This window comes from Petaurus breviceps, unplaced genomic scaffold (assembly GCF_028583685.1).
Source record: "Petaurus breviceps papuanus isolate PSGF00001 unplaced genomic scaffold, PetGlider_PUasm1.0 98, whole genome shotgun sequence".
Lineage (NCBI taxonomy): Eukaryota > Metazoa > Chordata > Mammalia > Diprotodontia > Petauridae > Petaurus > Petaurus breviceps.
In genome coordinates, this window is record NW_027187460.1 from 32,721,394 (window position 1) to 32,748,473 (window position 27,080).

The window sequence follows — 27,080 nt, forward strand, 5'->3', positions numbered from 1 at the left end:
GTGTTTCCCTGATAATGAGACCTATCCCCAAAATAAGCCTTCCCCTTACTGTGTAAGATTCCTCTAAAATAAGCCCTTCCCAGAAAATAAGCCCTATTGAGATTGCTACTGTAGTGAAGGTGATCCCCTGCACTACACGCTACATTACGGTACCCTCTGTATGCACCGTCCCCCCCCCACCCAGTGAAACGCACGCCACGCTCTGAGCTGCATCCAATCAGAGCTGCAGCAGTAAGCGCATCATCCTGTTCTTCCCCAGTGATTTGCTTGCTGGCGCCATTGAGAGCAGTGCCGTGGAGGAGAGCTGAGGCAGGACAACATAAGCCCTCCCCTGAAAATAAGCCCTCTGGTGTTTTTCTTTCCAAAAAAAATAATAAGACAGTGTCTTATTATCAGGGAAACACGGTAGCTAGTCTTTCACAACATGACTATTATGTAAGTGTTTTGCTTTCTCAATGAGAGTGAATGGGGAGGGAAGAAGGGAGACAATGTGGAACTCAAAATTAAAAAAAAATGTTAAAAATGTTTTTGCACACAAATCAGAAATAATATATACAGAAATCTATCTTGCCCTACAAGAAAATAAGGGATAAGGAGATAAGAAGGGGCACATGATTGAAAGGAGGGCAGACTGGGTAAAAGGGTAATCAGAATGCAAGCCAATGGGGCAGCTAGGTGGTGCAGTGAGTAAAAGCGCTGGCCCCAAAGTCAGGAGGACCAGAGTTTGGTTCTGGCCTAAGACACTTAACACCCCCCCCACACACACACACAAACTAGCTGTATAACCTTAGGCAAGTTACTTAACCCCAATTGCCCTCCAAAAGGCAAAAAAAAAAAAAAAAGGAATGCAAGCCATTTGGGGGTTTGGGGGAGGGAGAGATGGGGAGAAAATTTAGAACTCAAAATCTTGTCTAAATGAATGTGGAAAACTAAAAATAAACAAATTAGTTTAAAAAATATTTCTCCTCCATAATTTTATTCATTTGAAGTTTCTAATGGAGGTAGAGTTTGGCCAGGAATGTGAAAGATGGTTTTGAAGGATGGTTTAAATAATAACAGTAGAGAGTGAAATGAGCAGAACCAGGAAAACACTGTACACAGTAACAGCAACACTGTACAATGATCAACTTTTATAGTCTAAGACAATTCCAAAAGGCTCATGATGGTAAATGCTGTCCATATCCAGAGAAAGAATTAGGGAGTCTTGAATGCAGATCAAAACATTCTATTCTGTGTGTATTTGTGTGTATGTGTGTTTTCTTTCTCGTGCTTTTTCCCTTGGTTCTAATTTTTCTTTGCAACATGACTAATATGAAAATATACTTAATATTAATACATAGCCTCTATCAGATTGCATGCCATCTTGGGCAGAAGGGAGGGGAAGAAAATTTAAAACTGAAAATCTTATAAAAGTAAATGTTGAAAATGAGAAAGAAAGAAAGGAAGGTTAGTAAAATAAATAGGTAAACAATAGCAGAAGAAGAGGGGGAGAATGTTGTATTTATGACCAAACATATGTTTGTGTGTATGAACAGGATGTGGGAAGGAAAAAGTAAACAAAATGGATTGACTAGATTGGAAAGCAAGCTTTAGAGAGGCCTTTGAAAGTAAAGTAAGATAATTTGAACTTGTCAAATTCGGTAATGAAGAACCATTAGAGATTCTTTTTGTTTGTTTTTTTAGAGAGGAGAAGGCAGGGCACCTGGGTTTAAGTGACTTGCCCAAGGTCATACAGCTAATAAGTGTTAGGTATCTGAGGCCAGATTTTAACTCAGGTCCTCCTGACTCCAAGGCCAGTTCTCTATTAATTGTGCCACCTAGCTGCATACCGCACCCCCTGCCCATTAGAGATTCTTACACAAGGCAGTAACATAATGAAAATTGTTTTCACAATATGCTGTTTGGTTTGGAGGAAGAAGAGATTGGAGTAAAAGATTACAGCCATGAACGGAACTGTTGTGCTATTATAGTTGTGAGGTAATCAGGGTCTAGACTGAAGTGATGTTAGTATAAATGGAGCTGAATGGAAAAATCAATTCTAAAAACAAGGATAAACAACAATAACCAACCAATCAATATTTAAGAGCTTATACTATGCTAGCCACTCTATTAAGCCCTGGGTATACAAAAAGAAGAAAATATAGTTCCTGCCCTTTAGGAGTTTATAATCTAAGGGGGAGACAATGTGCAAAAAATAGCAGAGGTATGGCACTAGAACTAGCAAAGGTTGGCAAAGGCTTCCTGTAAAAGTCGGATTTATTTGGGACATAAAGGAAGCAGGGAGGTCAGTAAGGTAAGATATGGAGGGAGAGCATTCAAGGAATGGGAAAAAGGAGAAAAAACTCCAAGAGTAGAAAGATATGCATTGTTCATGGAACATCCAGGAGAATCACGCCCTGGGATCAAAGAGTATTTGGCAGGCAGTAAGATTTAAGAAGCCTGGAAAGGTAAGAGGACACTAAATTATGAAAAGTTTGGGATGCCAAATGGAGGATTTTTATATTTGATTGTAGAGGTATTGGGAATTGGGAAACACCAGACTTTATTGAGTAGAGGGTTAACAGGCCAGACTTGGCTTTAGGAAAATCATTTTGGTGGCTCCAATAATTGATCAACAATGGATGGTTGATTGTGTATGGGAGATTAAGGAGACTAAATAACCCACAGTGGCTATACTTTTATTTGTGAATGGTAGAATTATGGTGGTGCCACTAAAAAGAATGGGAAAGTTCAGAGGGACAGTCAATTTGGGAGAGAAGATGAGCTTAGTTTGGGATTTATTGAGTCTGAGGCCAAAGCAAGACATCGCAAAAGAAATTCTATAGACCATCAGTCTCTAATATAGAAATGAAGTCATTAAAGGGTACATAAAGATCTACATAAGGTTGTGCATAAGGCTCCACATAAAGGCTGCATATTGACTTAGATCTTAACATTACATATGTTCTTTTGTATTTTTATTTTGTCCAACATTTCCCAATCATATTTTAAATTAGTTCATTCTAGACTCCTTTTGTAGGCACAATGGTGCCCATGACCTGTATATTTGACCCCTCTCCTATAGACAACTTGAGGTATATGGTTCCAGCTATGGAGCTGTGACAGCTGATTTTGTATCCCAGCTCTGATGTTTACTACTTATGTGACTTTGGGAAAATCATTTAACCTCTATGGACCTCAGTTTCTTCATCTGCAAAGTGAAGAAGTTGCATTAGATACCCTCTAAGATCTCTTTCAGTTCCAGATTTACCATCTATCTTAAGATTTGAACAGATAAAATTTTGGGAGTTATGACCATTAAAATGATAGTGGGAACTATTAAAGCTCTTGAAAGATGAGTGTATATTGAGAGAATTTCATAAGGCTAAGAATAGCTATATCAATTGATTTATGTATATCCAGAGGATTAAAATAAACCACCAATTTAAAATAGTTGGGATTTCACTTTCCTGTGTTTGGTCTCATTTCCTACCCCAATACGCAAACATATATCTTACTATGAGGGGCAGTGTGCAACTTTAGTTCAAATCTATCACTTTCAACATGCTAGTTATATGATCACAGACTAATCAGTTAACTTCCCACTGTCCCAAGCATTTGTATTAGGCAATCACTTGCAAAAGAGGTACTGAGTTTCACTGATGAGAGAGCTTCCACACTAGAATTCTCTACAAGTGAGGACCTTTCGCTCACTACCCATCCCCTCCCCCCAAATAGTCTTACCATGGATTACCTTTAAAAATACACACAGGGGTGGCTAGGTGGCACAGTGAATAGAGCAACTGCTCTGGAGTCAGGAGGGCCTGAGTTCAAATCTGGCCTCAGACACCTAGCATTTAACTAGCCATTTGACCTTGGGCAAGTCACTTAACCCCAATTGCCCTCCAAAAAGCAAAATGCACACACACACACACACACACACACACACACACATTTATAGTGTTAGAATATAGGAAAAGAGCCTAGAAACTATAGGGGATTAAGGCCATGGGTTAAGTACATTTTACTTCCTGAGAAAATGTAAATTTTGTTCTAATTAGTACTCATCAGAAAAGAGTATAACCCTTCAAGGAAAGATAAATCTCTAACAAAAAGAGGGAAGCATTAAAAAAAATAATATCTATCCAAAATATTTTCCCCTGAAGTAATGAAAATCTTACTCCTTTCTGCTAGCAAGCTATTGAAAATTTGATTTGAAATTTCCTGTGCTCTACTGAAACTGTGAAAGAGGCATCATGATTTGAAGCTTTTTTCTCCCACTTCCCAAAATGCCCACAATAAAACAGGGTTAGGCTGACATATATCAAGTTTTTTGTGAAAGTAAAAATAAACATATGCTTAACTATATTGATTTTGAGCAAAACACACACACGATAAAGGTTTCAGGATAATCATCAGAATAGAAGTTGTTGTCTAGTAGTTTCAGTCATATCACACTCTTCTTGTCCCCATTTGGAATTTTGTTGGTAAAGATATTGGAGAGGTTTGCCATTTCCTTCTCCAGGTCATTTTACAGATAAGGACAGGGTTAAGTGACTTGCCCAGGGTCATACTCTAGTAATTGTCTGAGGCTGGATCTAAACTCAGGTATTCCTGACTCCAGGCCTTGTGCTCTATCTGCTCTGCCACCTAATTGCCCTGAAGTATACAGGCAATAAAAGCATCACAGAATATGTGATGAGTCACATTCCTAGTGTGACCACTGACTATCAGTCTAGCTTATAGAATCATGAGATGTACAGCTGAAAGGGACTGTCTAGCCAAAACTTGTCATTGTATGTGTAAGGAAACCAAGACCTAGAAAATAGGGTGAATTGCTTAAGATCACACAGGCAGTGCATATTGGAAGTACCAGTTGATCCTAGGTCTTTCAAAAACCTGCTCATTTTACATTTGAGTATATTGAAAGCAGAGAGAGAAAAATAACTTTACCCAACATGACTTGTAGCATCATCCGTGCAATGATTTGAACCCAACCTACCTACATTGACAGATCATTTCAATTTTTCTGTGAAACCTATTGACAAAAATGAAAAGGGGATTTGGATTTGGACCTATATATCACAAGGGCAATTAGCTACTGCCTTATATATCCTAAATTTTTTAAGCATCACTAAAAAAGTGTATAAACCATCAGAATAACAATTTGAAAAAGTACATTAATGGAAAAGACCTGTCCCTTAATTATGTAGAGGCGAGGTTGTGCTTATATTTTTTTAGACACTGATGAACAACCACTGAAAATGCCAACACAGAATGTTCAGGCGTGTCCCACCAGAGGCAGAAACAGAGAAGAGGATCAGAGGATTCCTCACAAGGACAACCCAAGAGCAAATGGCTTGGCATCCCCACCTTTTTACAGAATGATACAGCCTTCTAATACAACATAGCATAATGACAGACGTCAGAGGAGCCGGAGCTTCAAGACATACCTGATTTTCTAGTAAGAACTGACTTTTGGACTTTTCAAATCACAGGACTAATTGTCTCCCTCTTAATGTCAGTAACTGTGTCTTTTATTTTAAGTGCAATACAAACTGCTCCATTTCTGAATATATTGGCAAGGGATGTAATCTTGGCTTTGAAAATCCAAGACTCTATAGATAAGAAATACTGTAAAAAAAAATCAATCTGTTGGAGAAGTTAGAAAAACTAAGAAAAACTCCAGACCAGACTCTTCTCCAATGTAATTATGGATACACCTATCTATGTGTGAACTTTTAATTGCATTGATTTTACTTTTGCTCAATGTATACCTAGTAGAGATCTTGTTGAACAATCTTTATTTTGCTTTGTTCAACTAATTTCACTTATGCTTGATATCAAACATCAAGGGCACATACATATCTGATGTCTTTAAAAAGGGTTGGAAAAAAGTTTTGTCAGATTTCTTGCTATTATATTCACTTTCCTAATATTGTTAATGGTTCCAACTGCTATGTTTGCAATCCAAACTGCACAATAAGTTAATAAATTATCAAAAAATGTTTCTGTAGCCTTTAAGACACAATGTGATATAGATAAGGATCTTTTGTATAAGATCAATTTATTATAGCAATTAGTATTATGCTTAGGTATAAGTTAAAAGCATTAAAAACTCAATTGTTACTTAGATGTGATTATAAGTACACATATATTTGTGTTACTCCTAGCTTATATAATTCCTCTCATCCCAAGACCACATGGGACAGGATCAGAGCCTACTTATTGGGAGCATGGCATAATTCCAATATCACCTTGGAAATAAAAAGCTTTCAATCAAATTATTAAGATATTGAACATAGTGAGATTCCTGGGATTGACCCAGAAGGAGTTGCAAAAACAATTTTTGAAACATTGAAAAAAATATCTCCATTTCAGAATATAGTAGCTCTTATTACATATATATATATATATATACTCCCTTTATCAATTATTATATTAGTCTATTGCATATTTGGACCTTGCATTATGTGAATTATGACACACAATATTAAAACTTTAGGCATTGATTTACATGCCTTTAAAAAGGGGGGAATTTGTAGTAAGCCAAAATATTTGATCCTTGGGGTCAGTTCCTATGCAGATGTCCCTGATGATGCAGCTTTGGCTTCTGGCTTTGAAGTCTGCTCTCAGAGCATACTTCCTTATGTGAATGCATAAGATAGGAGTTAACTGACCTTTCCTAAGACTTTTTGGTGCATAGATAACATGGCCTTATTCAATTCTGAGCTACTTCCAGGATACCACAGATTAAGATAATGATAAGAATACTCCTGGATATGAGAGACTAAGCTATTGATAAGAGTACTTTAATCTTTGTCTGCCTGATCTTTAAAAACCTTGTTCAAAGTATCATTAAATGGAGTTCATGGTTCTTCCTTGAACTACCCACATGGCCTGATCATTTCTTATTCATGTCTCCAAATCATACTTAGTGCTGGACACTGAGTAGACCACGGCAGTATCATACAAGTCTTTGTGTATTTCATTTCTTACAGCACAATAATATTTTCTTATATTCATATACTAACATTTTTTTCAGCCATTCTCCAACTGATGGAAACTCCCTTAGTTTCCAGGTATGTGACAATACAAAAAGAGCTGCTATGGGTATTTTGGTTTATATGGGCCCAATCCCTCCTTCTTTGGATCTTTTTGGAGAATAGACCTAGTAGTGTTAATTCTGGGTCAATATATTTTGGGGCATAGTTCCAAATTGCTTTCTAGAATCAACAAACTAATTCACAGTTCCATGAATGGTCCACTAATATGCCTGATTTCCAGCGGCCTTTCTAATACTTGTCATCTTCCTTTTTTTGGAACATTGTTCAACCTGATGGTTAGAAATGGAATGTCAACATTACTTTGAGTTTCTCCATTCATTAGTGATTTGGAGCATTTTTTTTTCATATGACTATCAGTAACTTGAATTTCTTCCTCTGAAAACTATAACCTCTGACCATTTATCAATTGGGAAAGAGCCCTTATTATCATAAACATGATTCATTTCCTTACATTTCTTGGAAATGAGCTCCCTCTTCCACTATCTCAGATTTTATAATAACTAAAGTATAATAACCCTTTTTAATGCCAAAATGGTCTTAGAATGAATGTTTTAAATATAATCAAAAACAACTCCTAAAGTTCTATTAATGTTCCTATTGAATTATTGATAACTGATATTAATAATACTTTAAAAATTCTAATGTGTTTCACATGCATAGCCCCATTTGACCCTAATCACAGTTCTTTGAGGCAGATATTACATGTATTGTTATCCCCATTTCAAAGTTGAGAAAAATTAGGTTTGTAGAAATTAAGTGATTTGTCCATGGTCACAAAACTGAAAGGCATCTATAGGAGTATTTGAATGGAGTCTGATTGAATGAACTCTAAGGCTTCTTACATTTCCAATTCTAAATTGATGAACCTAAGTTTCTCCTGACTGCAAACCTAATGCTTTTTTCTAATTTATGCTTTTCATAAAAGTTTCCTTCTGTAATCGGGATTTAAAAACTAGTTCATCTTCTGGGATTTACAGGAACAGAGAATTCAATTCCCAAAATTTACCCCTTCAAGAATTTTCCCTCCTCATGTCTATCCAGAAAGAGGCAATGTGATATATAATTGGCTTACTTCTTGAATTTCTTATATAATAATTTTGCCTCAAATATAAAGAAGGCTGAATTTAGCTGGAAATCCACAGAACTAAATTAAGACAGTGAACTACATCTAAGATAAAATGGGAAACAGTAGAACAGGAAAAAAAATATTTGTATAGTATTCCTCTGATAATGGTTTAGAATCCAAGATACACATATACACACGTACACATATGTATGTATATATAAATATATCATATATGTACTATATGATGTGTGTATATAATGTGTATGTATATATTTATGGGTATATTCTCATACATACAGGAATATACATGTATATATACATATATATATATATATATACATATATGTATACACCTAATAGCCATTTCCCAATAGATTAATGGTAAAAGGATGGAAATAAATCCCAAAAGGAATTGCAAAGTATTTACAGAAACTTTAAAAACAATGTTCTAGATCACTAATAATAACAGAAATAAGATTTAGTTACAACCTAGTAAAATGAAATGAGATACTTAGCTATAGAGTTAGAAGAAAACTTAAAAATGCCATATTCCAAACCACTCAATTTACAGATGGCAAAACTGAAGCTATAGAAGACTTGTCACAGTGATCATAGGTATTAACTTCTGATTCTGACTATACACCTCTTATATACTGATATAAATGTCTTACAAAGGCTGGAATAGGCTGGGATATTCCCTCCTTTGGATAACTTGGTAACTGTGGCCTCAATGCCATCAACATTGGGTCACTTTTTCTGAATAATTAGGCTATTCTAGCTGCCCCTATTTGGAGCAGCCAGGAGGCACATTGGATAGATGTAAGGCTTGGAGTCAGGAAGACTTCCTGAATTCTAATCAGGCCTCAGGCACTTACTAGCTGTGTGACCCTGGGGAGGTCACTTTACCCTATTTGTCTCAGTTTCCTCATCTCTAAAATGAGTTGGAGAAGGAAATGCAAAGCATTGCAGTATCTTTACCAAGAAATCCCCAAATGGGGTCGCAAAGAGTTGTATATGATTGAAAAATGATCAAATAACAAAAAGCTGCTCTTATCACCTTGTTTGCTTTAGCATCATTTCTACTTCCCTGTGTAGCATATTGAGAACTGTGACATTAGAGTTTAAAAGTGAAAGATCTGTTGACATTGATGGACCTAAGTGGTAGATCTATGTGCCTGGAGTCAGGAAAACTGGTTCAAATCCTGCATCTAACTTTTACTATCTATTATTACTTTGGGCAAGTCATTCAACCTCCATTGACCTCAGTTTCCTTATCTGTAAAATGGAAATAGTACTAGCTCTTGTAAAGATAAACTGCAATATTATTTGTACAATGCTTTGCAACCTTAAAGTGCTACATAAACACTAGATATTACTAAAGAGAGATTAGTTCACTACTGTAAACTTGATTTATCTTCCAAACTCTTTTTCTATGTGTGAATCTCTTTCAAATTTCTTGTTTAAATGATTTCTGGATAATCTGGCTTAACTGAATCTCTTCAGGGGTTTTCCCATTACTATGATGCTACAAGATGATATAGTTCATAACCTTCTACTACCCTTCTCTGTAAGATTTTACAAATGAGTTTAAATTTAAAACCAGCATTGTCCTTAAATACCACATCTCTCTTCTTGGCAAGGAGATCCAGGTTTGTTGCCTGAGGGTTTTTTTTTGTTCTTGTTTGTTTCCTTGTGATAGTTGATTTATATTAGTTAAATTTTCTTAGAAAATAGGGTAGGGTTTGCAAATTTTTATATTTTTCCAATTTTCACCATCTTTAGTTTAAATAATTCAGGTTGAGAAAAGACAAAGGGAAAGAAAAGAGAAAAAGCATTTTATTGACCATGTACCAGGTACTGTGCTAAGCACTTTTACAAATATCTCATTGGATTCTCACAAAAACCCTGCAAAGAAGTTAGTATTATTATCTCCACTGTATAATTGAGGAGGAAACTGAGGAAGAGGAAATTGACTTGTCTAGGGTCACACAGTAAGTTTTTGAGGCTGGATTCCAGAATGAGACTTTCTTTAAATGCTCTATCTCGTAATTTGCTTCCTGGTTATTATTATTATTGATAAATTAGCTTCCTTGGCTCCTCTGATTAGGACTTTACCTATATTTCACCTGTTTGAGCTATTGACCCACAGGCTATCAAGTAGAATTGCCTTTCTACATAAGGATTTTTTTCCATATTTTGTACCTTCTCTTTCTGTGTGAATGTATCACTGTCTTTTCCACTATTCTGATTACCTACTATTCTTTTTGAATCAGTGACTGATTTTGTTAAGCAGAGTCTCAGGAGATATTGTGACTTGCCATTCTTTCCTAGAGGAACTAAGGCTTTTGCTCTTCAAAGTATAATTTGAGAAATGATTTCTATAGTGTATTATTGAGTAAAAATTGTTATTGCTGTTATGTTATTTTTCTCATGTTACCATGAAACATAAATTTAAAGATAAAAATGACCTTATAAATATAGTCTAATACCTTTGTTTTACTGACATAAAAAACTGAAGCCCAGAACTCACATGGGAAATAAGTAAAGGAGCCAAAAGTCAAAGCCAGGTCCTCTGACTCCAAATCAAATGTTCAGGCACCAAACCACACAAGTCATTTAATTCTGATGTGTCACACTCTCAGCCCACAGGTGCAGCTTTGGGAAATGTTAAACAAAATAAATAAGCATACAGTATAATAGATGATGTTAAGTTGTGGTTTTTGGAAGTCAGTATGCAACCTAAAGGGATCCATTCCCATTTGAGTTTGATCCCAGTAACTAAATTTATAAATTATGCATTGGCATCACTGTTATTTACCTCTTTACTCTTCTAGCCATAGGTCTAACCCCAGGATAGACCATATTACAAGGCTAAAGGCATAAAATCATCCTGTCTCAGAAAATTACAACCTACAGGGCAATGGCAAAACAATCAATATATCAACCAACAAATCGAATATTTGTGAAGTGCCTACTATGTGCCAGACACTATGCTAGAAGCTGGGAATACTTAGAAAAACAGGGAAATCATTCTTACCCTTTAGTGCTTATATTCTATAAAGGGAAAAAATATGAAAACATATGAATACCTAAAATAAGTGTATATATATAAATACAAGGTAATTCTTGTCTTTCAGGAAACAAATGAGAAGTTAGTAGGGATCAAAAAGGGAGTGGGTGACATGTTGGATAGAGTGCCAGACCTAGAGTCAGGAAGACCTGAGTTCAAATCTAGCCTCAGAGACTCACTATCTGTGTGACTGTGGAAAAGTCACTTGTTTGCCTCAGTTACATTATCTGTAAAATGAGCTGGAAAAGCACTCCAGTATCTCTGTAAGAAAACCCCAAATGGGGCACAAAGAATGGCCTGCTACTGAAACAATTCAACACCAACAATAAAGAGGAATTGGCTTCTGAGTTGTTTTGATAGAAGCTGAGGATTCTAAGAGGGAGAGGTAAAATGGGAGGGAATTCCACACATGGGAGCAGCCTTTGCAAATGCCTGCAGATAGGTGATGGAGGGTTTTATGTGAAAAATAGCAAGATGACTAATTTGACTTGATTGTAGTATATGTGGAATAAGGCTTCAAAATTGGGGAGAAGGGGGGTTTCCATACTGTAAAGGACCTGAAATGTCAAACAGAAAAGTTTGGCTTTTACCCTAAAGGTGATAGGGAGTCAGTGAAGTCTATTGAGTTAGTTACAAAGTGACATGGTTAAATCTATGCTATAGGACTATTTCTTTAGCATCTATATAATACAGAAATTAAAGAGGAGAGATACTGGAAAGTAAAGGTGAGAGCTTATGAGTTCTGAGCTGAACTAATGGCCTTGTTAATGAAGAGTGAAGGGGAGAAATGTGAGAGATGTTCACTAGGCAGAACTGATGAGATTTGGTAAGTGATTGGATATGTGGAATAAGGGAGGATAAGGAGTTCCATCAGTTTCCCAGACTCAGTTTCTTGTCTGTATAATAGGGAAACCCTTGCAAACATTAAAACACTATATACTGTGAGTTATTACTATTTTAATTTTGCATAAAATATATTTCTTTGCAATTTCACCACAAAGAGAAGGCATGACTCCTTAGAAGTCTTTAAACTCACTGCTTGGTTTTTCCCCTTTTGGATAGCTGAGATGGGGTATCTTCATACAAGGTGACAAAATATTTGCTAACGTTTAGTATCTCTACCAGAAAGAGGTTAGAGTACCTTGCTTCACAGTGCTGCTATGTCCGACTTGTTTTCCTGTCTGTAAAGTGATCAACAGATGGAAAGTGGGCCTAGGAACATAGAATCAGGGCTGCAATAGACCTTAGAAACCATCTAGTACAAGCCCCTCATTTTGCAGAAGACAAAACTTAGTCCTAGTGTGGTGAAATGACCTAACTAAAGTCATGCAAGGAGCAGCCTAATCAGAATTTGAACCCAGGTCCATTGATTGCCAAGACAGTGCTCGTTCTGCTCTATTGCACTAGCTATCTGCTCCCTAAGATCTTTTCCTGCTTTAATTCTATAAGGAGGAACTCTGGTAATTAGAAGGTTAATCAGCTTGGGTCTCCATGACTTCAAACACCTGAATGTAAAGCAGAAGTTGTGTGTGCAGAATAGGACACCAGATATCCAGAGAGATCAAAACAGCTCCATTCATCCTGCTCTGGATGTTACATTGTATCAACAGCACTTCAGTCTCTGGCTCATCTAAACCTCGGTTCTCCCTTCTCAGTTCCAGTCTGACCTCTGGCTTTGGAACACTTCTCCTACATCTGTATGGACATGTTACATCTGTATGTCTGAGAACTGGCTCTTTATTTTTTCACGTGTGAGTACTTAATTTCGAATTGTCCATCTGCATGTGGGACTTTTTGCATCCTCCAGGGCTTCCTTTGTTTTTATTCAGGGCGATACTGGATCTGATGTGGTTCCAATTTATTCAGAGGCTCCAGTTTCGGTCTTTGTAGAAAGCACATCGGATGTTATTAGTTTCATTTCCACTCCTCCACCCTATCTCCATAATGAAGGGCATGCAGAGGAAGTAAATCAGGGCATGTGCATCTAGGAGACATTGGGATGTGTCCCAGAGAGTCTCCCTAAAGTCCTTGGGCAGCTTTTAAACTTTTCAACTCATTAACACAGGCAGCAGATGGGATCTGCTCATAGAGTCGTTAGAACCCTTGGGGCTGAAAAGAATCTTAGAAATGATCAAGTCCAAGGTCTTCATTTTACATGAAACTAATGCCAAGAGACAAGTGACTAGCTCAAGGACCCATAGCCAGTTACTGGCAGAGTTAGGACTAAAAGACCAATCTACATGAATATAGTCTATCATCTTTCTGGTACTGAGCAGTGAATTTTAGTCTCCCAAGTGATAATAGACTTCAGAGGGGAAACAGCTATTGACTATTTCTTTTTCATTTGTCATGGAATTAAAAGTAAAAATATATTATGTACTAAGGTGAGATTTTTTCTCTATAAACATACCAGATAACAATAATAAATAGAATAAGGATTTTAAACCAGTTATTATAAAAATGTTATTCCCCTTTACCATAGTCCACAGATTTTAAATATAAAAGACTGGGAACAGGAAAGTGACTTGTTCTCAGATCATTTCTCTCTCAACTTCATGAAAAAAGCTGAGAATGTGACAATAAGAATAAGTTTGTAGAATGTTTTACATGATCACATTTGATATTCACAACAACCCTGCAGGTTTTTGCAATTGAGGAATCTTAAGCCCAATGAGGTTAAGTGACTTGTCCCTGATCACACAGTTAAGTATTAGAGGCAGGCTGTGAACGTGGGTCTTCCTCACTCTAAGCTTAGCATTCCATTCATTACAAAATAAGCATTGTGCTTTGAAGAAAACTTAGGAGGCTGCTAACTCATTCTAACAACGCTGTTACTTAAAACCTGCCTAGCCTCCTTCTTTGAAGAGGGGTCCCCAGAGGAGCCACTAGGTAGAGCAGTGGACAGAGAAACCTGCCCTGGAGTCAGGAGGACCTGAGCTCAAATCCAACCTCAGACACTTGTAACTTACTAGCTGTGTGACCCTGGGCAAGTCACTTAACCCCAACTGCCTCAGAAAAAGAAAAAAAAGGAGAAAAATGTCCCTCAGAGCCAGTTTATAAGGCCTACAAAGACATCAATCTTATGATGATATTTGACTGAATTCTAGGTTTATACCCGAAACCAGACTTAGCCAGTGGGATCATTCACCTAACTAAGCCCAGATAGGGCTCTGAATGACTATCCTCTATTTCAAAAAGAAAATGAAAGCTGCTCATCAATTAACAAGCATTTGTTATGTGTCTAGGATGTATGTGTCTAGTATATCTCTAGACTAAGTGTTGGAGATACAAAGACAAGAGTGAGAATAATTCCTGGTCTCAAGTGGCTGGCATTCTGTTGGGGACATACCGTGTAACTGTATAAGTATATGCAAAATAACTGCAAACTAAAAACAAAATTATTCCAAAGTATGGGTAGGGTAGGAGGTTGGGGTAAAAGGTGGTAGGTGGTAAGGAAGCAAAGATTTGCCCTCTTTTTTTTTTTTTGACATAACACCAAAGTCAATAAGCCAAAAAGCTACAGGTTTCAAAAATGACAAAAAGTAAAATTCTCAAAAGATTTTGTAGAAAATGGCCACATCATTGCAACAAGGGTGAAGCCTCCCCAGAAGATGGCTTTGAAAAGGGGCAATACATTGTAGTAGGCTCGTTCAAGATCAGGCAAGGTATTTTAGGCATATCTCATACATGGTGTAATTTAGATCCCCACCCTTGATATCATAGAATTTCAGTTAGACGAAACCTCAGAGGTCATCTAGGTCAGAGGTTTGCATGGAAACTTAAAATAATCCCTAGAATAGCCAACCCAGAATAAAATATAATTGGGAAATATTTAATAAAATAAATAAAAATATGACAGAATTTTATATAAGATTAATGTGTAGCTTTTTAAGTCAATATTTAGCCTTCTAGGATCCTTATGTAGGGTTCTGGAGAAGACTTTTGAGGGTCCTTTGGACAGCAGAGATGAAATCAGTCAATTCTTAAAGAAATTAATTCATATTGTTCACTGGAAGGTCAAACACTGAAGCTGAATTTTAAATACTTTGGCTACATAATGAGAAGTTGGGACTCATTGGAAAAGATCTTGATGTTAGGAAAGATTGGGAATGAAAGGAAAAGGGGATGGCAGAGGAGGAGATGGATAGATAGTGTCATGGAAACAATGAAAATACACTAAAAGGGCCTGGTGTGCTGTGATCCAGGGGAGCAGTAAGAGTTGAACATGACTATGAATGACTGAACAACAACAACAACAACAAACACAAAAACAACTTCCATTTGATTTTTGATACCACTGTTCTAGTCACTCCATACCAGAACAAGACTCCTTTTAACTGAATGGAAAACAACATGGTATGGTAGGAATGGCATGGTAGCTGCTTATGAATCAGTGGACCTGGCTTTAAATGTCATGTTTGCTGCTTACGAGAAAATTTGAATTCAAATCCCACCCCTTGGCAACTCAACTAAGTCAGCTGTGCCTCAGAATCTGGGTATGGAACTTAATTGTCTCCGAGGTCCTTTCATAACTGTCAACCCAAGAGGAAGGCTGCACTCTAATATTCTATTTTTCGCCTCCTTCAGCACTTTTATCAATTATTTAGGTAAAGGCACAAATATATGTTAAATTTGCAGATGACACAAAACTTGTGTAAACGACTGATCCATTTGCTACCCCAATACTCAAGATGTGACCTCACAGTAACAAGGTTCAATTTTGGAAATCCTCCCAATCCTTATTAATCACATGGTTAGTGTTGCCCACAGCCAAGTCTCAGGTGCTAATAATATCTGAACTTGATTCCTCTCAAGATTTGATCCAAGGGTATCCAGTCCTCTTAGAAGTCTCCTAGGTTACCATAGGCATGGAGTATTACCTCATTTGAGTCTCACAAGCTGATGTCTGCAAAGAGGCATTAAATAAACATTTGCTCAATAACTGTGGAATTCTAAAATTTAGAGCTAATGGGAAACTTAAAGTTGACATAGTTTAGCTCCTTTATTTAAAACATGAAGACACAAAAGTTCGGAGATTTGAACTGATTAGCCTAAAGTCATACTGACATTTGATTGAGTCTATTCCAAACTAAAACAAGTGTATTTTACATGCCTACCATGTGCAAGATATTGTGCTAGCTGATAAGGTAACAAAGGAATAGGATGCAGGACTGAACTTAGTTCATTTATATAGGGAACTCCCACATCTGGAAATTCCTTCTGCCCATGCAGATTAACCTAGAGCAATGAGTTCTTAAGTGATTTGCTCAGGGTTATCCAGTTAGCAAAGGTTCTTTCTTGTTTGAGAGAGTGATGTTGTCAGACCTGAGCTTTTGGAAGGTCATTTTAACTGTTCTGTGGAGTATGGATTAGAGAAAGGATGCAATGGAAGAGGCAGGAATGCCAATCAGGAGGTTACTTCAACAGACCAGGTGAGAGATGATAACAGCCTGAATAAGGATGTTTTAGTGAAATTAGAGAGAAAGAGAAAGACATGAGAAATGTGGTGGATATAGAATCAGTAACAATTAAAAATTGACTGAAAAACAGATGTTGAGAAGAGGGAAAGATAAGGCATGACTTTGGGGTTTTGAATCTAGGCAACTGGAAGAAGCCAGGATCCCTTCAAGTTTTCTATACTACCTTTCAATGATTTTCCACTGTCTATGTCTCATGGACCATTCCAAAATGATCTTCAAATTCAGCACAGCTAATCTTATCTCAACCTGCTCTTACTTATCCCTTGGGGTCATTAGCCGGAGAATTATAAGGGTAAGAGACTGAATGAGATGTCATTGGTATAGAGAACTCTCTTGGTGAGTGTGGAAAATTGGCACATTTTCTGCAAATTATAAACTTAGAGAGTTGTCAAAAGCACTGAGACATTAAGTAACTTACCTAGGGTCACACAGTTAATACACTTCAGAGGTCAGATCTTTCAACCAGGGCTTCCTAGCTCTGACACTAGTTGTCTACTGAGTACACCATGATGCCTCTCCTTAGGGGTGTAGGGTGAGAGGAACCATCATCATAAAAAAAGCTTGCAGAATAAGGCAGTGCTTTGGAAAAAATCAATCAATCAATATTTAGTTAATGCCTACTATGGGTGATCGTAAGATCAAGAGTTTGATCATGTTTATGTATCATTGAGGTGAGGCTCATGAGAAGTGAGTAGTTTATGGGAATTGAGTACGTTGAGTATTTGAGTGGTTAGTGTATTTGAAGAGCCAATATGTATATTGAAGTCCCCTAGTATGAAGGCATAAGTTGGAGAGGAAAGAAAAATTGTGAGCACAGGACTGAATTCTTTGAGGAGAAGAGTAACTTGGGGGTCTGTAGACAACAGCTACCAAGATCTTGGTTGTGTGATACATGTGAATAACATGAATCTCAAAGGAAAGCAGATTAATGAGTGATGGAGGAAGGGGGAGAACCTAGAAGTGGCAATGGAAAGTATTACAACTCCCTCTTCTCATTCAACCAGGCTGCTCAGGAGAATGAGTGAAGGTGAAGCTGGGACTGAAAAAGGAAGGCCAGAGAGGTTGTATAATCAAGGCTAAGTCAGGTTTCAGTAAGATCTAGTAGATGGAAGGAGGGAGTTGAAGAGCAAAAACAATCAGATGAAGGGAAGCTTGTTATCTGTGGAACAGACATTCCAGAGTTCATGGTGGAAGGGCTAGGTAGCATAGGATGAAACCTGGCTAAGGGAGGATTGTGGGGGATGGGAATGAGAATCAGGGGGTGAGGTGGGGAAGGGGATTTAGATAAAGATCTACAGTAACATTAGTGAGGGAATTCAACAAATCAGTAATCCACTACAGAAACAAAAGTCTAAATATTATGATGCTCTGCATATGAACATTATAAGAGACCCCCATCTGTGAGCCATCTGGTGAACCCTCACAGGACCCATTGGAAAACCACCATTCTAGTGTTGCATCATCAGTATTGAGGCATGGTAGTATAAGAGAATAGAGTGAGGAACATGGAGTCAGGAAGGCAATTCATGTGACTTCTCTGAGCCTCAGTTTCTTTATCTGTGAAAAAAATTTTTAAAAGGTGGGGGGAAGGTGTCATGATACCTCTAGTACCAGTCTAACATGATGTTGTGACAATCAAATGAAATAAGTAAGGCATGATGCAAAACTATTGGAATTTTAAAAGGTTATATAAATGTCAACTATTATTGCCAGCATTGCCAAGGAGCAGTAATTGGCTAGGTGTTTGTAGTACAAAATAAAATTTAAAATACCCTGATTTTAAAAAGCCACTTTTGTGATTTGATTCAATTCAATAAACAGTTTAAAGTACTTATTATGTACAAAGCAATTCTGTCCATGACATTTGAAGTTTTACCTCCATAAACACAAACTGTTTTTTGGTGTCTAGAATGTTCTCCTTTATCACCTCCACTTCCGAGAATGTCTAGCTTCCTTCAAAGCACACAGTTCATGTGCCAGCTTCTATAGGGGATCTTTCTGGATACTCCATGTTGTAGGATTTTCTCTAGTCTTCCCCTGCTTTTACCCAAAAAGTACTTATCATTTACTCTGTATATAGTTTGTATGCACTAATCCTGTATATGTTGTGTCCCCACAATTGAATAGCTCTGATATTTTAGTCATTGGTACCAAGGAATCACTTAATAAATCCTTGCTAAATAAAACTGAATCTGTTCCAAAACTGAAATAACATTAAGACTGGAGTCAGGAAGTTGTTCTTCAGTTGTGGTCAACTCTTCATGACTTAATTTGGAGTTTTCTTGGCAAAGATATTGCAGTGGCTTATCATTTTCTTCTTCAGTTCATTTTGCAGATGAAGAAACTGAGGAAAATAGGGTTAAATGACTTTCCGGGGGTCACACAGCTAGTAAGTACCTGAGAACAGATTTGAACTCATGAAGATGAGTCCTTCTGACTCCAGGCCTGGGACTCTATCCATTGCACCACTTAATCCAACCTTAGACCTCTGATATCTAGCCATCTGACCCTGGGAAAGTTATTTGACCTTTGTATGCCTAAGTTTCCACTCTGCAAAATAGGGATAAGAATAGCACCAACATCCCAGTATGTTGTGAGTATAAAATGAGATAATATTTTGAAGTGTTTTTCAAACCTTAAAGCACTCTATTAATATCAGCCATTGTATCATTATCATGAACATTATTATGTTATTTATAATAATAATTAATAAACAATATAATATTAATATTATTATAATAATCCCTCTTTATAATATCGATATCGGCTACAAGATAAAGTTTCCATTCACCATCCTGTTTGTGAAGCTCCTTTCCTCCCTAAATATGGTCCTGATCTTCTCTTTCAACAATATCACATTTAAATGACACAGAAATGCCAAAGAATAGCAATATTTATGATTTTCTAATTAAATTTAACTGAAAGATACAGATCAATTCAGTGGTCATGTTGTATGAATTAAACTTCTTTGAGTCCATGGAGGAGACCATCTAAACACATAACAAAAGAGACCGTGGATGTATATAAGGAGTTAAGTTTCAGAAAAGTCATATACAAATGAAAATATGCTGAAGGAAAAGCCTTGGGACTTATACAAGTCTTTCTGAAATGCATCTTAGGGTGCCAATAGTGTACTGTGAAATGTACTTGGCCTTGTTTTTTGACGTGCAATCCTTTGTTGGATTTCATAGGTCATTCCTATCTGCCACATGAAAGGACACAACAATTAATGTGGAAGAAGCTATCATTTGCATGAACCCACGGGACTCAGGTTGCAGTAGGAAATGGGGTCTAGCTTACTGGGACTCTAATAGTTAAGCAGCAGTGTTTATTTATTTGGAAACTAAAATAGTGTGAGGTGAGGGATTCAATGTGGTTTAGGAAATGTAAAGACTTGCTTGTGAAATATGAAAAAAAAGTTACCAAAATTAATCTAACTTTGAAACCAAACTTTACAAAGACAAGCTTATACAAATATCACCATGGTAGATTTTTCTATTTGATGAATATACATATTTTATAGATGAGAGAGGCTCTCTCCACTCATCTCCTTGCCAAAAAAGTCGTTTTCCTAAAGCACAGGTCTGAACTTGTCACTCACCTGCTCAACAAACTCCAGTGATTTTTTTTTTACCTCCAAGGTGAAATATATATATTTGTTTTTAAAGCCCTTCATAATCTGTCCCCTTTCTACCTTTCATTTTATACTTCTTTCCACACTTAGATGCTGTGATAGGGACTGATTTGCTGCTTGTCACACTTTTTGTTTTTATTCAGTCATTTTTTTAGTCATATCCAACTCTCCGTGACCCCATTTTGGGGTTTTCTTGGCAAAAGATACTGGAGTGGCTTGCCATTTCCTTCTCTAGCTCATTTTACAGATGAGAAAACTTTTTCAAACAGGGGTAAATAACTTTCCCAGGGTCACACTGTTAGTAAGTATCTGAGGCCAGATTGGAACTCATGAAGATGAGTCTTCCTGATTCCAGACCTGGAACTCTATCTACCAAGACACATACCTTCACACACACACTACACGGCATCAACCAGTTGCATGCCTTTGCCTTGCTGTCATCTCCAGATAGAAAACTTTCCCTTCTCATCTCTGCCTCCTGGCTTCCCTGGCCTCCTTCAAGACTCAGTTAAAATCCTGTTTTCTTCAGGAGATCTTTCCCAGTCACCCCTAGGTTCCTAATAAGTAGCTCTTTCCTTCTGAAATTATCTTCTATTTGCACTTTTGTAAATCTTGTAGGTACATAGTTGTTTTGCATGTTATCTCCTCCACTAGAATATAATCTCCTTGAGGTCAGGGTCTGGGTTTTTGCCTTTCTTTGTATAATTTAGCACAGTGTCTGTACATAGTTTATGTGTAATAAATAGGTCTTGACTGACATTCCCCCCCACTCCCATCACCCAATACCCAGTGCCAAAGAATACTTTGGGAATCAAAGTTAGGATGATTTGGTTCTAAGTGCCCCTGGAAGAAGTATATATGTTAAATCCCTCTTTATAATATTGATATCAACTACTAATGCTGTCTTAGCATTACCTTTTTCGTCCTTCCACAACAGCATGGGAGGTCAGACTCCTCTGACTCTCTCTATTTTATTTCTTCTACATATCATTATTTCATCCAATGTATGCACCCAATATGATTCTAATTTTTGCATTTTTTTTCTTGTTTGTTAGACCAGTGAACCTGGGTAACCAGAGGCACACGGCCAGCCATCTGGTAATGATAACATCAACATCACAGTAGAAGAAGATCAAGGATCCAATAGCCAAAAGGTAATATGGACTATATTTGTGGAACTATGAAGAATATTTAATAGCATGTTTTCTGCTGTGAGACTTATGTTCTCCAAGCTGACAAAAGTAGGTCAAAGATCCCAGGCATATTACATGCATTGCATTAGGCAAAGAGAAAACAACTTTTGGCTCACATCTGTTCCAGATTTTGAACTTGACTTACAACTTTTACTATGATTCTTAGAATCCCTGAATCCTAGAAAATAACAGAAGAAAACAATCCTCCAGGAGGTCGCCGGTCATAGATAGGAGAGCAGGCTGGCTCTGTGCAATCCATTCCCTACCATATGTCCCAGACTCATTGTTAAGCTTACCAGTTGTGAGACTTCCACTACTTCCTGGGTAGTCTGGGCTGTAATCTAATAGAGCTCATGGCTTTCCTTGATATTCATTCTAAACCTTCTTTCCCTTCATTTCATCTCATTACTCCCAGATTTCCTTTTTTAAAAATATTGTGGTAAATCATTCTCCCTTCTCTTTGGTGTTTACACCAGCCTAATATTTATAGACTGTTAACTCACCACACATTAGCCATTTAAATAAGCTATTCCTCTTTCCATGCTTTAGTCTTTCCTTACAAACCAATTCTTTTATTCCCTTAATCATCTATATTCCTCCAGGCTGAATGCCTTCATTTGGGGTTCCTAGAATGAAGGCTGGCTTCCAAGCGTAGTTTGAACCAAGCTGGGTAGGGTAGAAATGAAGCCTTTCTATCCTGCAGTACAATATCTCTGGAGTCAGTCCAACTGAACAATTCACTCCATTCAACAAATACTTATTAAGTGCAGTTGGGGTACCAGGGATATAATGATGCATGCCCAATGTGCACTTTAAAAAATTCCCCATTTCAATATAGGCTGAAATCTGTTCTCAGACCCTCAGTTCTGATTATTTTTCCAGGTTTCTCTTGTTCATTGAATCCTCAAGTTTTACTTATTCTATCCACCACCTTCCCATTTAAAGCTATTTGTTCCCTTTTTAGCGATTTTCTAACTGCTTCCTGACAGGGAGGATTATTTTTTTTTTCAGTCTATATTGGCTCTTTTAGGCATTTGAACACTGATCACACACTTGCAGGAGAAAATCAATTAAATAACAAGTTAAGTACGAACTATATTTCAGGCACTCTACTAGGCACTGAAAAAAGAAAAAAAAAGTCTTAAGAATAAAATAACCATATGGTATGGGGATTATAATAAGGCCTGTATTGCTTAACTCACATGGTTGTTATGTGAGGGACAAATGAGATTATATGTGGAAAATATATTACAAAAATATGTAATAACAAATGTAACTAACAAGCATGTTTTATATGCTGCATTAAGGCTTACAAAACACTTTACATACATTAATATCGCTGTAGAGAACTTGTCTGTTAGTATACTTTTCTGATGACTGTCACATATTCCCAGCACAACTTTGTTGCCAACTTGACTCTGGTTGGTAGAGAGGAGAATTGAGAAGAAGGAAGGAGCAAAGGTTAATGGCCATGTAGAAATAGAAGACTCCTAATGGCTGTGTTTCTTCTGCTAGAAACAGAGGTATATTCTCCTCCTTTGTCTGGATTCTAGAGACTCTCTCAGACAGATCCTTCTCCATTCAGCATTTATCAAGAGCCTGCTCTATGCCAAGAATGGTGCTAGATGTGGAGATTCAAAGACAAAAATAAATCAGTCCCCTGACATAAGGAAGCTTATATTCTTCGGAGAGGGAAATGACATATACACAGATAAATATATACAAAATACACATGGAACTTTCTCTTAATAATGTATGCTGGGGAATTCTTTTCTGTCTGCCACAAAAACAGAAATTAATGGACTACTGCGCTGGAATTCCATGACTATACCACAAGGAAAATTTCTGGTCCTACTGGTGGCCTTAAGGTGAAGGACAATTCTATGAGCTCTGAAGGGCCCATCACCCAACTCCCTTCAGAGCACTGGAATAGTCAGTGAACTTATCATAGCCTGAAGCAAACCTGTGTCCGGGATGTGGCCACTTCCTCTCTGGGTCTTCTTGCCTTTGGGTAAGGACTTCATGAGATCATGAGAGGCAGCTTGTATCTTTCCATTTCCTAGGCACCCTAGCAGGGTATTGGATATTGGAGCAGTTCTACTCAGAAAAAGTCAGGGGCAGAGGCTTCCCTCTGGTGGAGGGGTATAGAGTTACCCACAGAGAGAGAGAAACTAGCACAGATTAAAGAATTTGGCAGTGATCAGATTGAACTCAGTGGAGGTGGAACAAACAGCCCTCTTAAGGAAGTTTGGGACCCCTATTAGGTAAAAATGAAAGAGAACATACCAAACATGAGAGATAATCTGTTCAAAGGGACATAGTTGAAAGAAGAAAGGAAAGAAGCCTTTATCTTATTCAGTGTCTACTATGTACCAAGCACTCTGAAAAGTGCTTTACAAATATCTCATTTGATCCTCAGAACAACTATGAGAGATAGATGTTTGATATTATTGCCATTTCACAATTTAGGAAAATGAGGCAAATAGAGGTTAAACTCAGGGTCACAGAGTAGAATTTGATTTCAGGCCTTCCTGACCCTAGGCCAAGCACTGTACCCACTGCACTGACTAGATGGTTGAGGTAATGCCATGTAATGAATGAACCACTTTGATTAGAATATAGAGTATAGGAATGAAGATAATATATAGCAAGCCTTCAAAGCTAGACTAGGGCCCCATTGGAAAGGCCTTCAAATGCCATCCCCTTCCATATGGGAAGATTTCAGCTATGAGGCTTTGTTTTTCAATGATGGGAAGACTCAAGCTAGGGGCACACCAGGAAAACTGAAATTGCTGAAATCGTAAAGCAAGAGAGACAGAGACAAAGATAGAGATATATGTTGTTGAAATGATCCTGGGATGAGATTCACTCAATTTCTGCAACAAGGATAACCATCAAAGTTTCTACAACACCCCCAATCACTGTTCTGTTGTCCTGATGGCAATGAACCTCTTCTAGGTGTGAGAAGAAGTGGAGAGTGAAGACCCTGAAACCTCAACCATGGAGAATATTATTATGACTATATTGATGAAACTTTTACTTTCATGGTACTGTGTGATATTACCACATGGTTTCTATTCTAAGCTGTCTTGCCTCTACTGGCTGCAACATGAGGCTTCAGTGTTTGGAGAAGGCAAGCGGTAGATGGAACATTGAGTCACTTGGAAATCTAGCATCTGGGAGTAATAGGAAGAGAGTAAAGCTAAGAGATTGTAATCTGCCTTACCTAGGAAGAGAAATCATCCAATGTAGATGTCTAACACATTAGGTGGGGTAAATCCTGTTGTAGGTATTCTGATCTTCATAATAAATGTTGGAAGTAGGTATGACAGTATCATCCCCATTTTACAGATGAGTAAATTGAGGATCCCAGACATTATGACTTAGCCACGGTCACACAGATAATAAATGCCTTAGGAGAGATACAAATCTATACTTCTGGTGACTCTAGGTCCCACACTTATTACACTTTACCACTCTGTCTATCCTAAAGACCTTAAAGGACTAGAAAATATCAGCTGTTATTACAAATAAATAGTTTCTGTCAGTGTAACAGCCAAGCAAATTCTGACTTACAACATCTTTATTTAATTGTGCTATACTAGAGAAGTCTCCAAGTTAACTAATTGAGCATTCATTATAATAACCAAAATGGTTTCTTTCACTAGACTTTCTCTCCTCTTCTGCAAAGTATTATTATTGGTCTAAGTACTGATTGATGGACAGATCTCCAACCTGTTTCCCTTATGTACCCAACTTCCTGGTCTAGAAGATTCTCTTCCATACAATCACTTTCTCTCCATATTTGCTCATTTTGTTGTTTGTTGAATCACTGAGCTGTTTCAGTGTCCTCAGTTGTTCTAAGGAGATTACCCAAAGCCTTTCTCACTTTGGGATGTGTTATTGTGCAGACTTACCTTGTGATTAGCATATGTTCACATTTCCCCATTCCAGAGAGTAAAGAGCTCCTGGGCTGAAAGAAAAAAAAAAAAGGGTTTTCTGTATTCTGGGATCCTTTAAACACAGTCCAGGAGAGACTAGTTACTTTTTTTTTTCTTAGCCTGTCCAAACAGCAATCATTTTTTCAAGACTTAGCTTCAGGCCAATCTTCTGGAAGATACCTTCCTCAACTGTCCTTGATGTCTCCCTTTCCTGAATTCCAATAACATTGATTCTTATTTTCTTTTGATGTTGATTCTCACTCAACCCAACCCATGAAGCTACAACTTAAATTTCATCTCCGATCACCCAGATTCCAGCAATCATTGCCCCCTCCCCATTCAGACCTTACATGTAATTTGTACATCTTGAATGAATTTATTTGCTATTTGTTTGGTTGTTGAGTAATTTCAGTTGTGGCTGGCTCTTTGTGACCCTATTTGGGATTTTCTTGTCAAAGACACTGCAGTGGTTTGCCATTTCTTTCTCCAGCTCATTTTAGAGGTGAGGAAACTAAGGAGAACAGGGTTAAGTGACTTGCCCAGGGTCACACAGCTATTCAGTGTCTGAGGCCAGATTTGAACTCAGGAAAATTACTATGCCTGACTTCAGATTGAACATTGTATCCACTGTACCACAAAGCTTCACTATACATTTATTATGTATTTGAATTACGTTTATCTGCATCTGTATTCTATTCTCTTACTATGTTACTTGTGTAATATCAGAGAAATAATTTACCTTCCGTGAACTTCAGTTTATTCATCATTAAAATAGGGAGTGTGTGGATTAGATGGCTTCCAAGGTTGCCTCTACCTCTAAATCTATGGTTAGATCCATTGGAGTAAGAATTTAGTCTTAGTTAAACAATGTGACTCCTCCAGTAACCAGAGTTCTCTACACATCCAGGCACTTAAGAAATAAGAAGTTACAAAGCCAGAAGGAACTTGAGAGTTTATCTAGATTCTAGACCAAACCCTTGTTCAAAAGAGAAAACTAAGGCCCACAGAGTTTAAGTGACTTGCCCACAGTCAGGATCAATAAGTGGCAGAGGTAAGATTCTAATCTAGGGCTTCTGAATTGAAATTCAGCCCTTGTTCCTTTGTACCAAACACAGTTTAGTATTCAGTAATAAACAGAATTAAATTGTTTCCTTATTGTTTTGAATATATGTTTTATTTCCATCAAGAAAACCCTAAGATCCTTACTTAAATAAATGGCTACTGCTTATATAGACCTATAAATTTAAACACTTAATTTCATGTACATTAACATTTGAGTTTCACAGCACTCTTCATTGTGAGGTAGGTGAGATTGTTGGCCTTGTTTTAGAAATAAGGAAACAGTCTGAGTAAGGTTAAGTGAGGATGACTTTTATATAAGTCACATAAAATTTCAAAGAAGAATTTGAATCTAGGATTTCTGGGATCAGACTACTATCTACTATGCCTGCCAGTAGCTCAATTGAATTATTGATATATTCTACAAAGAAGTAATAACTTGGTCCAAAGAAGCCATATATATGTAGGGAGTGAGCATAACATTTTTATTGTTCAGAATTGAAAGTTGTGTTTTACATATCATATAATAGGCATTTAATGTTTGCTGAAGGAATTATTTTATGGCTTTCTACATAACTGCTTTTTTAATCT

General features: G+C 37.2%; 1 long non-coding RNA gene across 1 annotated transcript in view; it reads left to right on the forward strand.

Annotated features, from left to right (window-relative positions):
- The first annotated feature begins 12,766 nt into the window (after window positions 1-12,766).
- Window positions 12,767-27,080, forward strand: part of LOC138155790 (uncharacterized) — a 30,032-nt gene continuing 15,718 nt past the window's right edge. The window contains exons 1-2 of the long non-coding RNA XR_011166991.1: window positions 12,767-12,933; window positions 21,352-21,450. This is a non-coding gene — a long non-coding RNA (uncharacterized lncRNA). The remainder of the gene's footprint in view (window positions 12,934-21,351; window positions 21,451-27,080) is intronic.